The sequence below is a fragment of the Tachyglossus aculeatus genome, chromosome 12 (assembly GCF_015852505.1).
Source record: "Tachyglossus aculeatus isolate mTacAcu1 chromosome 12, mTacAcu1.pri, whole genome shotgun sequence".
Taxonomy (NCBI): domain Eukaryota; kingdom Metazoa; phylum Chordata; class Mammalia; order Monotremata; family Tachyglossidae; genus Tachyglossus; species Tachyglossus aculeatus.
This window is the reverse complement of record NC_052077.1, coordinates 22,469,693-22,483,356: the sequence shown is the minus strand read 5'-3', so window position 1 is coordinate 22,483,356 and position 13,664 is coordinate 22,469,693. Positions and strand designations below refer to the sequence as shown.

The 13,664-nt window shown below is 43.2% G+C and overlaps 1 long non-coding RNA gene across 1 annotated transcript; it reads left to right on the top strand.

Moving 5' to 3' along the window:
* The first annotated feature begins 393 nt into the window (after nucleotides 1-393).
* Nucleotides 394-9,856, top strand: LOC119935572. The gene is made up of 3 exons (XR_005453383.1): nucleotides 394-464; nucleotides 2,660-2,750; nucleotides 9,796-9,856. It is a non-coding gene; the product is annotated as an uncharacterized LOC119935572 (long non-coding RNA).
* The last annotated feature ends 3,808 nt before the right edge of the window (nucleotides 9,857-13,664 follow it).

The following is a 13,664-nucleotide window of genomic DNA, read 5'->3' as shown; positions in this document are numbered from 1 at the left end:
CCTTCTTCATGGTAAACATATAATTTCCCCAGTGATCCTCTGAGTAATAACAAAAAGTTATATGTGGCATATATAGTGTTCCTATTCCCGAGGGTTTAATATGGCTCTCAGTAAAATTGATTTTCTGAATTCTCACAATAAACCTCATCAAACAGAATGAAACCTGAACTGGCTTTTCTATAAAGTGATTGGATTCAGGGTGATAAATTAACCCTCCCTTTCAGAAAAGCTCTGGGTAATGGATTTATTTTAATTCAGCTCCCATCCAGGATTTTCATTTTTCCACAGGCCTCTACCTGATCCTCTCTGGGTTTGGGAGGAGCCACCCAACAGCCCCCTTCCTCTGTGGGGTTTGCTACTCACCGTGGTGCTCAATTTAATAAAAGTAGGAGATTTCTCTTCCGAACTCAGCACAGGGCAAGCTGGAACTTTGCACCAGCTCAGCAGAAGAGTGATGTGTTCAGGTATGAGGAATGGGCAGGGAGTAGGGAGGTGTGGAAACTGTGTCGGGGTATTGTGAGAGGGGTGCAGATATCAATAGGTCATGAGAGGAAATTCATGATAAGGAACAGTCATTGCCCGAAGTACAGGCCGGAATTTTCCCTTCAGAGTCCTCCAGAGTTTTCCTCTATGATGTACCTTTGGGACATTTCAGAAACAGGGCAAGTCTGCTCTCTGGAAGTCATTTTAAAGGCCTTGCCAGTTGCTGAGCTCAGTTTGATACCCCAGAGAAAACCCAACTGGTTGCCTGGAAGGCTTGGTGCTGCACTTTACAATGATCAAAGCAGTTGGATCTTTCAGGTTAACATGCAGGCTTTCCCTGAGATGGCATCATGCCAGCCTACCTTTCAATGTGCAAGAACTGCCTGTTTTTAGGTTGTGATTCTGTCCATTCCTAGAAGATTGTTTCCTAAGAAAACACTTGGAGAGAACAGAGTAGCGAGAAGCAAATTCTGGGTGGAGGAAAAAAAGGCAAGGGACTGGAGGTTGTGAGACAGTCAGCTGAGCAGTGTAACCAACTTCAATAAAGGGGTGAACGCAAGGACGTTAAACTCATATTGAAATTCAATTAATATTATTCATGGATAACTAATAACATCTTGCTGATCTTGCTGAAAGAATGTCCACATTACTACCTTATCACAGAACACTGACAGATTTTACGGTTTTTATAACGGTTTTGGTTAAGTGCGCATGCTTCATCAAAACTCTGAAGAGTCCCTTTTTATTGAAATGGGCTTCATGAGAATAATGAGCAGGAGTTTAAAGGAGCATGGCTTGAACAAGTCTAGACAGTCTGGTTATCTTGTGCCTTTCATTAGTTTGCTCTGTTTGAGTAAAGCAGCAAGAGTTTAGTTTCATTGTGCAGCTGACAAGTGAGCGATGAAAGGCGAATGAGGCCTGTTTACTTTCTTGGGGATCGTGGTCAGGGCCAGGTTAAGCCTCTGGTGGGACACTATAGGCAGTTCCAAGATAATGTTCATCTCCTCTCCACCTTCTGAGAGCTCATATGCCTCTGCCCTGGGGCATGACCAGAATCTCCCACACCACCAGGATTCATTTCACCCACTTACTTCCACTGGCAGAAGTAAGAGGTGGGCTGGAGTTAAGTTGCCAAGATAACCTTAACAGTGTCCTCTGAAGGCAAGTAGCCCCTTTGGATACACAGAGTGCCCTGAGCAACTACTTCTTCTGTCCGTGGCTATCATAAAGCAAGGAGTACCGACTCTGTTGCACTGTAGTCTCCCAACCGCTTAGTACAGTTCTCTGCACACAGCAAGTGCTCAATAAATACCCCTAATGATGATGATAATGCTATTGGAGTGTAATACACTGTACTAAATGCTCAGGAAGTACAACAGACTCACACGACACATTCCCTACCTACAAGGAGCTAATGGGGAAGGATAGTCAAGGAAAAATTCATAGATTAGTGGAGTCAGAATGAAGTCGAATGTTCAGCTGAACATACATAGTTACACAGGGGCTGAGCAGGCCATAAATTCAGAAGTGCATACCAGCTAAGACCACATTCCAATCCCCTAGGTACCAGCGACTAGATCCTGTTAAACCCCTACTCAATTTATGCCTCAGAAATAGTGAGCCTTCAAGGGTAGGAGCCCTTAGTGCTAAATATGAATGAACAAATGGGATGTAACCCAAATGACCAGAGACTGGATCCAGAATAAGAAACACCAACAGGGTAAAAAATGGGAATATAGTCCAGTGGTTAGAAGATGGCACAAGGATCCATGCCTCCTGGGCTGGTTTTGACACAGGACCTATGATGGCCAATAAATGAAAAAGTTGAGAAGCCTAGAGTGGGTCATTTTGGAAAGGTGCTTTTGAGTCAAAGAAAAAAATTATCCTCTATACTGTAACCACTCCAAGAGTTTGCTGGGATCCTTTGCCCTTTGGCAGCATGCTAAAGATTTTATTTAATTGGTTTCAGGTTCTTCACATTGTGACAATTAATCATGGTTCCCAACTTTCATTTCTATAAATAAAGGTATTTAACAGGATTTTGAAGATATTTATTTTGAGGGGACCTTCTGTTCTGTTTCTCAGAAGCACATTATTCCAAGAGTTGCATGTGCTCTGCCTTCACTGCAGAAGATGCAAAGAGAAGTTGATATTGAGCTTTTTCTTCCTGTTTCAGAGGAGACTGACTCCAAGACACTAATCTGGGACTAAGGGAGCAGATTTGACCAGCAAGGCTTCTCATCATCATCATATGGCCTGCAGTTCAGGTATTTCTAAAGCTCTTATGGGCAGGATGGCAATGCTGAATTTGATCATTCATTCAGTCGTATTTATTGAGCACTTACTGTGTGCAGATCACTGTACTAAGCGCTTGGGAAGTACAAGTTGGAAACATATAGGTCCCTACCCAACAATGGGCTCACAGTCTAGAAGGGGGAGACAACCCCATGTATCTCAAGGTGGCACATAATAATGGGACCTTAAGCTAACTGACATGAAAAGCAGCATGTCCTGGGGGATAAACCACAGACTTGGGAGCCAGAAGGACCTGGGTTCTAATCGAAGCTCTGTCATTTGTCTGCTGTGTGACCTTGGACAAGTCACTTCACTTCTCTGGGCCTCGGTTATTTGTCTCTAAAATGGGGATTAAGACTGTGAGCCCCATGTGGGACGTCGACTGTGTCCAACTTGATTAGCTTGTGTCCACCCCAATGCTCAGTACTGTGCCTGGCAAATAGTAAGCACTTAAATACCATTAAATAAAAGGAACATGAGGACCAGGAAAGGGGTAATAGAGACTGGTTTGTAGTCAGTTGAAAAAGGAGTCCGGTAGCAAGCTGGCCCTACAATCTGCAGCCAACAACTACAAGTGCAACAGCAGTAACACCTCTCTCTCTAGGCCTTAAACAGTCCCTAAAGTGTCCTGATTTCAGCTGGAAAATCCTTTCTGAAGCAGCAGGCTGCTCTCAAAATCTCTCACTCAGACTCCCAGCAATCGCTCTTTACCTTGGTTGACAGGGCTCTCTCTCTGAAAAAGGAGCTCATTCAGAGAGCAGTCTCTTGATTCTGCAGCCCTTTGCCTCCTGCCAGCCAACTCCTTTACCCTCCCATCATCTCCTCCACCCCACTGGATTCACCAGTCAGAAGAGGCAGCTCTCATTATAAGCTCTACTTTCTCCCCACTCCATACCCTGTTGACCAGTGGTGAAGGGCCTGGGTTTAGCCTCCTATTGGAATATCTGGAGATGATGATGATGTGCCATGAAATTGCCATCAACCTTGAATAGCCATTCGTAAGATTTTCCAATGCACGGTCTGGTTTCTCTTTGGTCTGCCCCCTTTCTGAAACAGATTAGGTGCCTATATGTGCGTTAAAGACCACATATCCCTCCAAGGAGGCTTCTGTGGCCAACTCTGGGGTTTGGATGGACCTGGAAGGGGACGAAAGAGGTTCTGGAGCAAGTTGGGGCTTCAGGAGACCACTTGGATAAATGCTCAAAATTCTGGCAAAAATGTCAGCGAAAAATGTCAGCAAAATGTCAAAAGTGACAACTGCACACCCACCATAAACTACCAACAATAACATGCAACACCATGACCGGTACTTAAGCATCACATCCCTGGAGGCCACCCTTTCTCCACCGCATGGAATTTATGAAGATATGGGTATGACATCACACTGGATGCTTCACTTTAAAGAAACCCTCTCTCTGATATAAAAAGTGTCCCTTTAGCTTCTCAGAAGGTGGTTCCACCTCCTCATCTTTCTACCCTTGGCCTCTAGCCTTCAGCTCCAGCAGAAGAAAACAGAAAACTGCTTTTGAAGTTCTTGGAACACATTAATGGACAGAATGAGCAGGTTACTAAGGACAATGCCTACTCAGACGGAAGCTAAATTTAAGGTCACTTTAATGTCTTGGCAGCCCCTTGGTGATTCTTCTGTGCATGATGCCTGTTCACAGCTACTGTCTAAAGTGAATGAAAATTGTTTGTTTCATTGCTAGGCTTACTCCAGGTTAAATGAAAAATGTATTCATTTAACCACAAGTAAAACCTCTGAGAATTTTCTTCTCATTTCCTAGCTCTTCTGGGGAAACAAAGCAACAATCATGTCCCATTTTATTCTCAGTTAAATGAATTATCAAAATACTAATTACTAGTAAAACATCTGGTTTTGGCACAGCGCAGACAAAGGGATTTCTCAATGTACAACTTCTATTTTATACCCCGTATTCTTAATCCTAATAGAATGGTTCAGACCCAGATCAGGCTGACACAGGTATATCTGAGCACAGTTTTGTTTTTGTTTTAGTGACATTTGTTAAGCATTTACTATGTGTCAAACACTGTTCTAAGCACTGGGGTAGGTACAAGTTAATTAGGTCGGGCACAGTCTTTGTCCTGCATGTGGCTCATAGACTAAGTCTTTGAAAGCAAGAGCTATTCGTGGAAGATTTAAAGCAACTCATCCTTTCAAAATAATTTTCACAACAGACCGCTTCTGTATATTTGCTTATGCTGCTTTTTAAATTTTCTCTGAAAGTATTTGCATGAAAATAGGATCTCTGTTTCTTACATCTATTCCTGTACTTTCTTTCCAGTGTTTTCCTTCCCAGTTGGCTTACCCAAGGGTGCCAATGCTTCATTTTGAGTGTGGAGCTTGAGGGGCCTGGTTTTCAGGGTCCCCATCACATCTATTAAACTGGCACCTCTGAAACTTCCTAAACTGATTATCCTTCCAGTGAACAACTTGCTGTGGAAAGTACTGTTTTGTGTGAGGTGAAGGAGGTTTAAAGAAAAGGTAGTTGGTAGCAACTTTTATCAGATGGAAAACCTGTTCAAATCTCTTTAGTTCTGAAACAAATATAAGTTGTTTTTTTAAGATGAGAGTAACTTTTAATGGACTTTTGTCCTGGACTACTTGAGGAGATTTCTGGGGACTTAGTCTAAAAATCCCAGCTACTGAGAGACCCATTTATTGTGATGGAACATTATTGTGAAAAGTCCATAAACACCTCTGAAAGTTTGGTCTCCAAAATTTTGACACAGTTAAAGTGTGGAAAAATAAGGTCACTACACAAATGCATAATTTGGGGGTTTCAGTTTGACATTCTCAACAGAGTGCCACCTCTTATTTTTAATGATAGCCCTGATAGAATGAGGAAAACCTACCTGAACATCAAATCTCTTCTGCAAAAGTTTCCTTCTCAAACATGTAAACAAATCAAGAACAGAGGTATTCCAGGTTCCCTTTATAAGGTTGATCTTGAAATCAACTGGAAAGTTCTTAGCAAATGACAATTTAATGTTTTAATCCCTATGGTTGTTTTAGAAGAGTTCTACTCTATGATGGCAAGGATTATGTTTACCAACTAGATTGTACTCTCCCAAGCATTTAGTACAGACTCTTCACAAAGGGTCTAATATATACCATTCATTCATTCAGTTGTATTGATTGAGCGCTTACTGTGTGCACAGCACTGTACTAAACGCTTCATACCACTGATTGATTGGAGCTGTGATCTTCAACAGTGGAAGTACCATAGTACCAAGTGCCCGAGGCAAACACTCACCCCGATATGTTACTCCAAAGATTGTGTCTAGTTCTGATTGCTACTTACCAGCTTGATCAGTTCATCTCTATTTTTCTTTCTGCAATCTGTAACTAGGCTGCACTATACAGGCTTAGGTTTTACTGTACCCTTACTTTTTCTAATCACCATGCTTGTGGCACCCTACTTCAGCTCACCATGCAGCTGCCGCTTGGCAAGTCTGTTAATAATAATACTAATGATAATAATGGTATTTGTTAAGCGCTTACTATGTGCCAAGCACTGTTCTAAATGCTGGTATAGATAAAAGGTTATCAGGTTGTCCCACGTGGAGCTCACATTCAATCACCATTTTACAGAAGAGGTAACTGAGGCACCGAAAAGTTGTCACTTGCCCAAAGTCACACAACTGACAAGTGGCAGAGCTGGCATTAGAAACCACAACCTCTGACTCCCAAGCCCGTGCTCTTTCCAATAAGCCATGCTGCTAATTATCTCAACAGGATGAATGTGTGGCCATTTTTTTTTTTTTTTCCGGTAAAGGGGTGATGGAAGACCCCACAGCAGGGTTGTACAGTGAAACACTCTGATAGCTGTTGCTTAAAAGTAACACCTTCTCTTTGATGGATAATGTCCAAATGGTAACAGCCTACTGCAGTCTGATTCCCTTTTCTTAAACTTTTGTTTTTAGCAGTTTTGTCGGTATCCATGTGCTTAATTCACAGAGCGCTATCAATAGAAAAAGGAAAGTGGCCAATTACAAAGTACTGAGGAGTCACAGGAGACTGCCAGGAGATGTGAGAGCACACAACAAGCTCCAGCCTCTGGCCTGGAACCCCCTTCCTCTTCACATCTGACATTCACTCTTCTCCACCTTCAAAGCCTTCTTTAAAAAACCCATCCCCTCCAAGAGGCCTTCCCCCATTAAACCTTCATCTCTCCTACTCTCTCTTCCTTCTGTGTTGCCCTTGCTCTATGATTTGCACCATTTATTAATCCCTCCCTCAGCCCCAAAGCACTTATGTACATATCTGTAATTTAATTCATTTATATTAGTGTCTGTCTCACCTTCTAGACTATATACTCATTGTGGGCAGGGAATGCATCTACCAGCTCTGTTATACTGTACTCTCCCAAGCACTTAATACAGTGTTTTCCACATAGTAAGTCCTCAATAAATACAATTGATTCACTATGAGTCTTCTTTTATCTCAAGGTCAGACAAGGCAAAAAAGCAAGAATCAATCAATGGTAATTATTGAATGCTTACTTTACGGACTGTTCTAAGCACTTTGAGAGCATAAAATACAACAGAGTTAGCAGACACATTCTCTGACCACAAAGAGCTTACAATCTAGAGGGGAATAACTACAGGAGCCACCAAACTAGACCCTGTCCACTTCTCTTTAAAGCACTCTATCAACTTGCCTCCTCCTACCTCACCATGCTACTCTCCTACTAAACATCAGCCCTCATAATTCACTCCTCTAATGCTAACCTTCTCAAGGTACCTCAGTCTCATTTATCTCACCACCAACCACTCACCCACGTTCTGCCTCTGGCCTGGAAAATCCTCCCTCTTCTAATCCAACAGGCAATTACTCTCCCCAACTTCAAAGTCTCATTGAAGGCACATCTCCTCCAAGAGGCTTTCCCTAAGCCATCCTTTCCTTTTCTCCCACTCCCTTCTCTGTCACCCTGACTTTTTCTCTTTATTCACACCCACCATTCATTCATTCGTAACTATTGAGCACTTCCTGAGTGTAGAGCACTGTAGTAAGTGCTTGGAAAGTACAATTCAGCAACAGAGACAATCTCTGCTCACAATGGGTTCACAGTCTAGAAAGGGGGAGACAGACATCAAAACAAGTAAGCAGACACCAATAGCATCAATATAAATAGAATCATAGATACACATACACATTAGAACAAGTAGAGAGGCATTAACATAAATAGAATGTATATATACATGTATATATATACACAAGTGGGGCAAGTTGCGGCAGTGGCGGGGGGGGAGCTGAGGAAAAGGGGGCTTAGCCTGGGAAGGCCTCCTGGATGAGGTGAACCTTCAGTAGGTCTTTGAAGTGGGGGGAAGTGTGATTGTTTGGTGGATTTGAGGAAGGAGGGCATTCCAAGCCAGAGGTAGGATGTGGGCCAGGGGTTGAAGGCGGGACAGGCGAGAATGAGGCACAGTGAGGAGGTTAGCCACAGAAAAGCAGAGTGTGTGCACTGGGATGTAGGAGAGAAGGGATGTGAGGTAGAAGGAGGCAAGGTGATGGAGAGTTTTGAAGTAAATAGTGAGGAGTTTCTGCTTGTTACAAAGGTTGATAGGCAACCACTGGAGGTTTTTGAGAAGGGGTGGTGACATGCCCAGAACGTTTCCATAGAAAGAGCACCTGGGCAGCAGATCAAAGTTTAGACTAAAATGGGGAGAGACAGGAGGTTGGGAGATCCCAGCCCTACAGTACTTACATTCACATCTCTAAGTATATTAATGTCTGTCTCTCCCTCTAGACTGTAAGTTCACTGTAGGCAGGGAATGAGTCTGTTACATTTTACTCTCCCAAGCATGTAGTACAGTGCTCTGCACAAAGCAAATGCTCAATAAATATCACTGACTGACTCTCTACAGTTAACTAGAATGGTGCTGCAGACCCTCCTAATCCCCCACATTCGCAGACAGGATGAGGTGGGGGAAAACCAGTAGCACTTACCCATGGAAAAGTCCACGGCAGCAGCAAGCATACTGGAGGGCCTCAGGAAGGCAAGGCTGGGGTGCCACCTGCTCTCCTACTAATTAGGTTGGTTGGGCTGAAATCCAGTGGATCCTGTGGGAGCCGGGGGGGGGAATCTGCTAGGAAGCAGGAGGGAAAAAAGGACACTGACTGACAGGGCCAGTGGAGAACCCACGGAAGAATCAGCAGCGACCACAGAGAAAAAAGGTGGGGGGAGCAGGGGGGAACTTGCAACTATAACTGTTCCAGTGATCTCTTCCGTGGGCTGGCCAAGTTCCCATTCTGGCTACTGTATGATCCAATCCAGGATTTCAGTCCAACAGCACTGGCCAAGAAGTCAATTAATGCAGGAATACCTTCTGCTGAGACCCTCACCTGAGTGCAATGAAGAAAAGTGTGCCTGTTAAGAAGGGTCTGAGGAAGGGAAAGGTCAAAGATGGGAGGCCTGACCGGAAAAAGGGGATTAGAGTAGCTCAGATGGTGAAAGCTTTTTGTGGGTAGGGAATGTGTTTGTCAATTCTGTTGTACTGTACTTTACCATTGTGTAGTATAGTATTCTGTACATTATAAGATTTTTCCAGTGTAGAATTCAGGAACCTAGTGGGGAGGGATTGTGGAACTGGGTAGAGGGGAGTGGTGGAAGCCATGAGGAGGAGAGGAGGGGGTACCTGGAGACGGCCCTTGACTGAGTGGACTAAAGCAGAGACACATTGCAGCAAAACTACAAATAATAGAGTAAGTGAAGAATAGCTATATTTTGGTCACCCATGGCTATCACTGCACTCCATTTTCACAGATAACTGAGAGTTTCCTAGACCTAAAATCTCTACTTAGAATCTGTTTAGGATGCTTTCTCTAAGTTCAGAGTTTAGAGCTGCTGGGGATCCAAAGATAGTTTAGTTTCCAGTTCCCCCACTGATCCATCAGTCTCCTTGGGTCTGGGAGGGTGGAGCGGTGGTGGGGGTCTTGTATTTAAAATCGGGTGACTGGTCTCTAATTAACGCTGACTTCTTTCTTTCCAGGAAGCTTGTCAGGATTCATATGTTCATACTCGTGAGGAACTTTGAGCGTCTCAGAGAAAAGGTACAATTTTAAAATTACTATTATATTGTCATTGCTCATGGCACTTTTACCCTAAATTGTTGGTGTGGAATCTCTTATTTGCTGGGTCCCCAGACTTCCTTAAGAGAGCCAAAAAATGTGGGACCAAGATTAGGGGTTTACTATCTTCTTCTCTTATGATATAGTTAAGTGTGAGGAGAACTGGGAGCTGTCCTTCTCGCTGTCATCTGTCCGAGTGTATAAGCCTTCCATCATTGATGTCACTTCTTCCTGAAAATGAAGCCAAAGTTATTTAACAGTGTGTTCACTCTTTAATTTTAAAAATGAGCAAGAGGCTCAAATTTCCTATTTAAAGTCTAATCATTCTTGAGCAGGACTTTAACAGAAAGATATACAATCTCTCTGGATCAGGCAGGAAAGATAAAAATAGATATAAAACAATGGAAAATGGTAGAGAACAAGGTTTGTTTATTAGTCTTCTGACAGCCCAGAAAAATAATGAAATGAAGCCAAAATTAAACTCACCTACACTTTCTCTCACATGGTCACACACTCATGCATCCCTCAACTGTTTCTGAAATTCTACATGAAATAATGGAAATCAAGAACTTTGAGATCTAATTCTAACTGCAATTTAAACTACTTGTATCAAGCAAGTCTTTAATAATAATAATAATAATAGCATTTATTAAGCACTGGGGGGGATACAAGATAATCAGGTTGTCCCATGTGGGGCTCACAGACTTAATCCCCATTTTACAGATGAGGTATCTGAGGCCCAGAGAAGTTAAGTGACTTGCCCAAAGTCACACAGTTGACAATTGGCAAATTAGGGATTTGAACCCATGACTTCTGACTCCAAAGCCCGTGCTCTTTCCACTGAGCCACACAGCTTCTAGATGAGGTAACTGAGGCACAGAGAAGATAAGTGACTTGCCCAAAGTCACACAGCTGACAGTTGGTGGAGCTGGGATTTGAACCCATGACCTCTGACTCCAAAGCCCAGGCTCTTTCCACTCAGCCATGCTGCTTTGACCTTTCTTGTGCATTGGTGACCTAAACTCTTAAATGGGGATAATAAATCTTGTGGTTCTTTGGATGAAGTAACAATCAAAGAAAATAAAAAGGGGCCCATATACCCACACTCTAAAACAATTAGGCAATGGGTCTGAAAGAAACTAGAATACTGATTTCCATGAGAATTTTCTAGGTGGAACTCTGGGTATTTGATGCAGGAAGGCACTTCCATTCTTATTGTTCCTGTGAGTCTGTGGAAAGAATCTTACTCCAATAGTGTTGCAGGAGCAGTTTAGTCCTTTGTCCTAGCAAGCTATGGAAAATAAGAAGCTGGTCTTCGGGGATGAAGGGAGACAGGGGAAAAAGAGGGGGAGTAAAAAGGAAGAGGCGGGGTGGGGGAAGGAAAAGAGGGAAGGGACAAAAGGAGTGGGGAGTTAAGGGGAAGAGGGAAAAGAAGAAATTCCAACCATCTCTGTCACTGTCGAGTGGAACCGGCAGCTCCAGTCACTCCATCATCCCCGCCGCTGTCCGCCACTCAGAAGCTCCTGCAGACCACACTCTGAGCTCAAAGTCCTGAACTTCCATGGGCAGGGCTCCTGCCATGGCTGAGGGTCTCAGAGCAAGGCTGCCGGTTTCTGCCAGAGATGTTGTTAGGGCTTCTGCCATAGGCAAATGTTTCTGGTTTGGTGGGCCTCCTCCACTCTGACAGTTCCAGCAAAAGTCATGCTGATTGCCGAGGCTGTAGGAACAGCAACAGTGGTGGGGGTCGAGGGAGGAGGTGGTGTTTGTGGCAGTGATGACAGCAACATTGGCTCATCTTGCTGCTGCTGCTCTGAGATAGTAGATTCAAGGCTGCTGGATCCTTTTCTGCCATCCAGCTGAAATTGCGATCTTCATCAACCCTTCTGGAGACTTTTGGGTGGTGGAATGGAGCTCCAAAACTTCATGACCGTGTCACCTAATGGCTGGCTCCATTATGCTCAGGTAGCCTGGATGCAAACTCATTTGAGTCTTCCATACAAATGGTTCAGTTTTGGAGGTTTTTTGATGTTGAAGCAGCTGGATCTTTTTCAGGGTTTTCAAAATTAAATATATAAATCCATGGTGTAGATGCTTCCTGTGGGATCTTCTAGAAGAACATAAGTGATGCTATTATGGTAGCCACCGTGTGTTTGGAGAACTTATGGTTGCCCTCCATGACATCCTTTCTAATGACCATGTATGTATCATGTAATATCCCTAGTTTCTGCCCCCCCCCACCCACTTTTCCTAACTTTCCTCTAGTTATCCATTATGTAACACTTGCCCGCCACTAATTTATCCCAATCCATTTTGAACCTGTTGATATTCTGTGCTGGGGCAGCTCCCTTTGGTAAATAATTCCAAATGTTTTACATCTCCTTGCAGAATGTTTTTGTAGTTTGGAATGCACCATTTTTGATGGTGCGCCCCTTCACTGTGGTTCTAGTTGAACATCGATTCTGCGTTTGCTTTGTCCACCCCTACTTCACTCCTCTAATGCCAACCTACTCACTGTATCTCAATCTCATCTTTCTCACCACTGATCTCTCACCCATGTCCCACCTCTGGCCAGGAATGTCCTCCCTTGTCATATTTGACAAATACTCTCCCCACCTTCAGAGTTTCATTGAAGACACATCTCCTCCAAGAGGCCCTCTCTGAGTAGGCCCTCATTTCCTCTTCTCTCACTTCCTTCTGCATCATCCTTATATTTGGATTTGCACCCTTAATTCACCCCTCCCTCAGCCCCATTTAAATGCATGTCCATAACTTTTATTTCTTAATGTCTTTCTTGCCCTCTAGACTGTAAGGTCATTGTGTTCAGTGAACTTGTCTACTGACTCTGTATGGTACTCTCCCAAGTGCTTAGAGTATAGTGCACTGCACATAGTAAATGCTCAATAAATATGATTGATTTCATGATTATGCAAACTTTTGGGTCTCTGCTCAGCCTTTCCCCTTCCAGACCATCGACTTAATCTTTTCATTTTTGCTCTCTCCTTATATAAAAGCATTCTGATCCTTCTGTTTCTCTTCTCGGGTCTTTCTTCAATCTAATATACATTTGCTAAGACAGGGCTACCAGAACTGCCTGTAGAATTCCAGGTGCAGACATGCCATAATTAGTTAAGTGGCCAAGATCAGAACTATATGCATAGTGTAGCTACAAGCAACTGACTTGGGTGGCATGACTGGCTGTTCTTATGTCATGTAATAGGTCAAGAACAGAGTATGCAGGTGCTTTAATGTTTATCTCCAACTCCCTCACTTCCATTTCCCACAAACTTTTCCTTGATGGAATTTAAAACTTTTTGCTTTGCACTGAGTACATAGGAGTTGAAAATCAATAAATATGAGCTCAAGTCCAATAAGATGCCTCTTTTAACACAGGGGTCAATGCTTTAAGTGCTTAGCAAATACTGTTATTATTGTATTAATATGATTAAGCCTCTCAACAATGCCCATTCAAATCTAGTGGACACCATTATATTAGAATCAGGTTTATTTTCAGGTGCCTGGTCAGTGTTTATCATGGTGTGTGTGACTGAAACATATTCTGAAGAACAGCCACAGTGGACATATTTAGACACTCCTGCATAGCAAGCAGGCTTCTCAAGTTGCATGGTAATATGATAATCAGAAGGACCTAGGTTCTAATCCCATGTCTGCCATTTGTCTGCTGTGTGACCTTGGGTAAGTCACTTAACTTCTCTGTGCCTCAGTGACCTCATCTGTAAAATGGGGATTAATACTCTGAGCCCCATGTGGGTTATGATCTGTGTCCAACCTG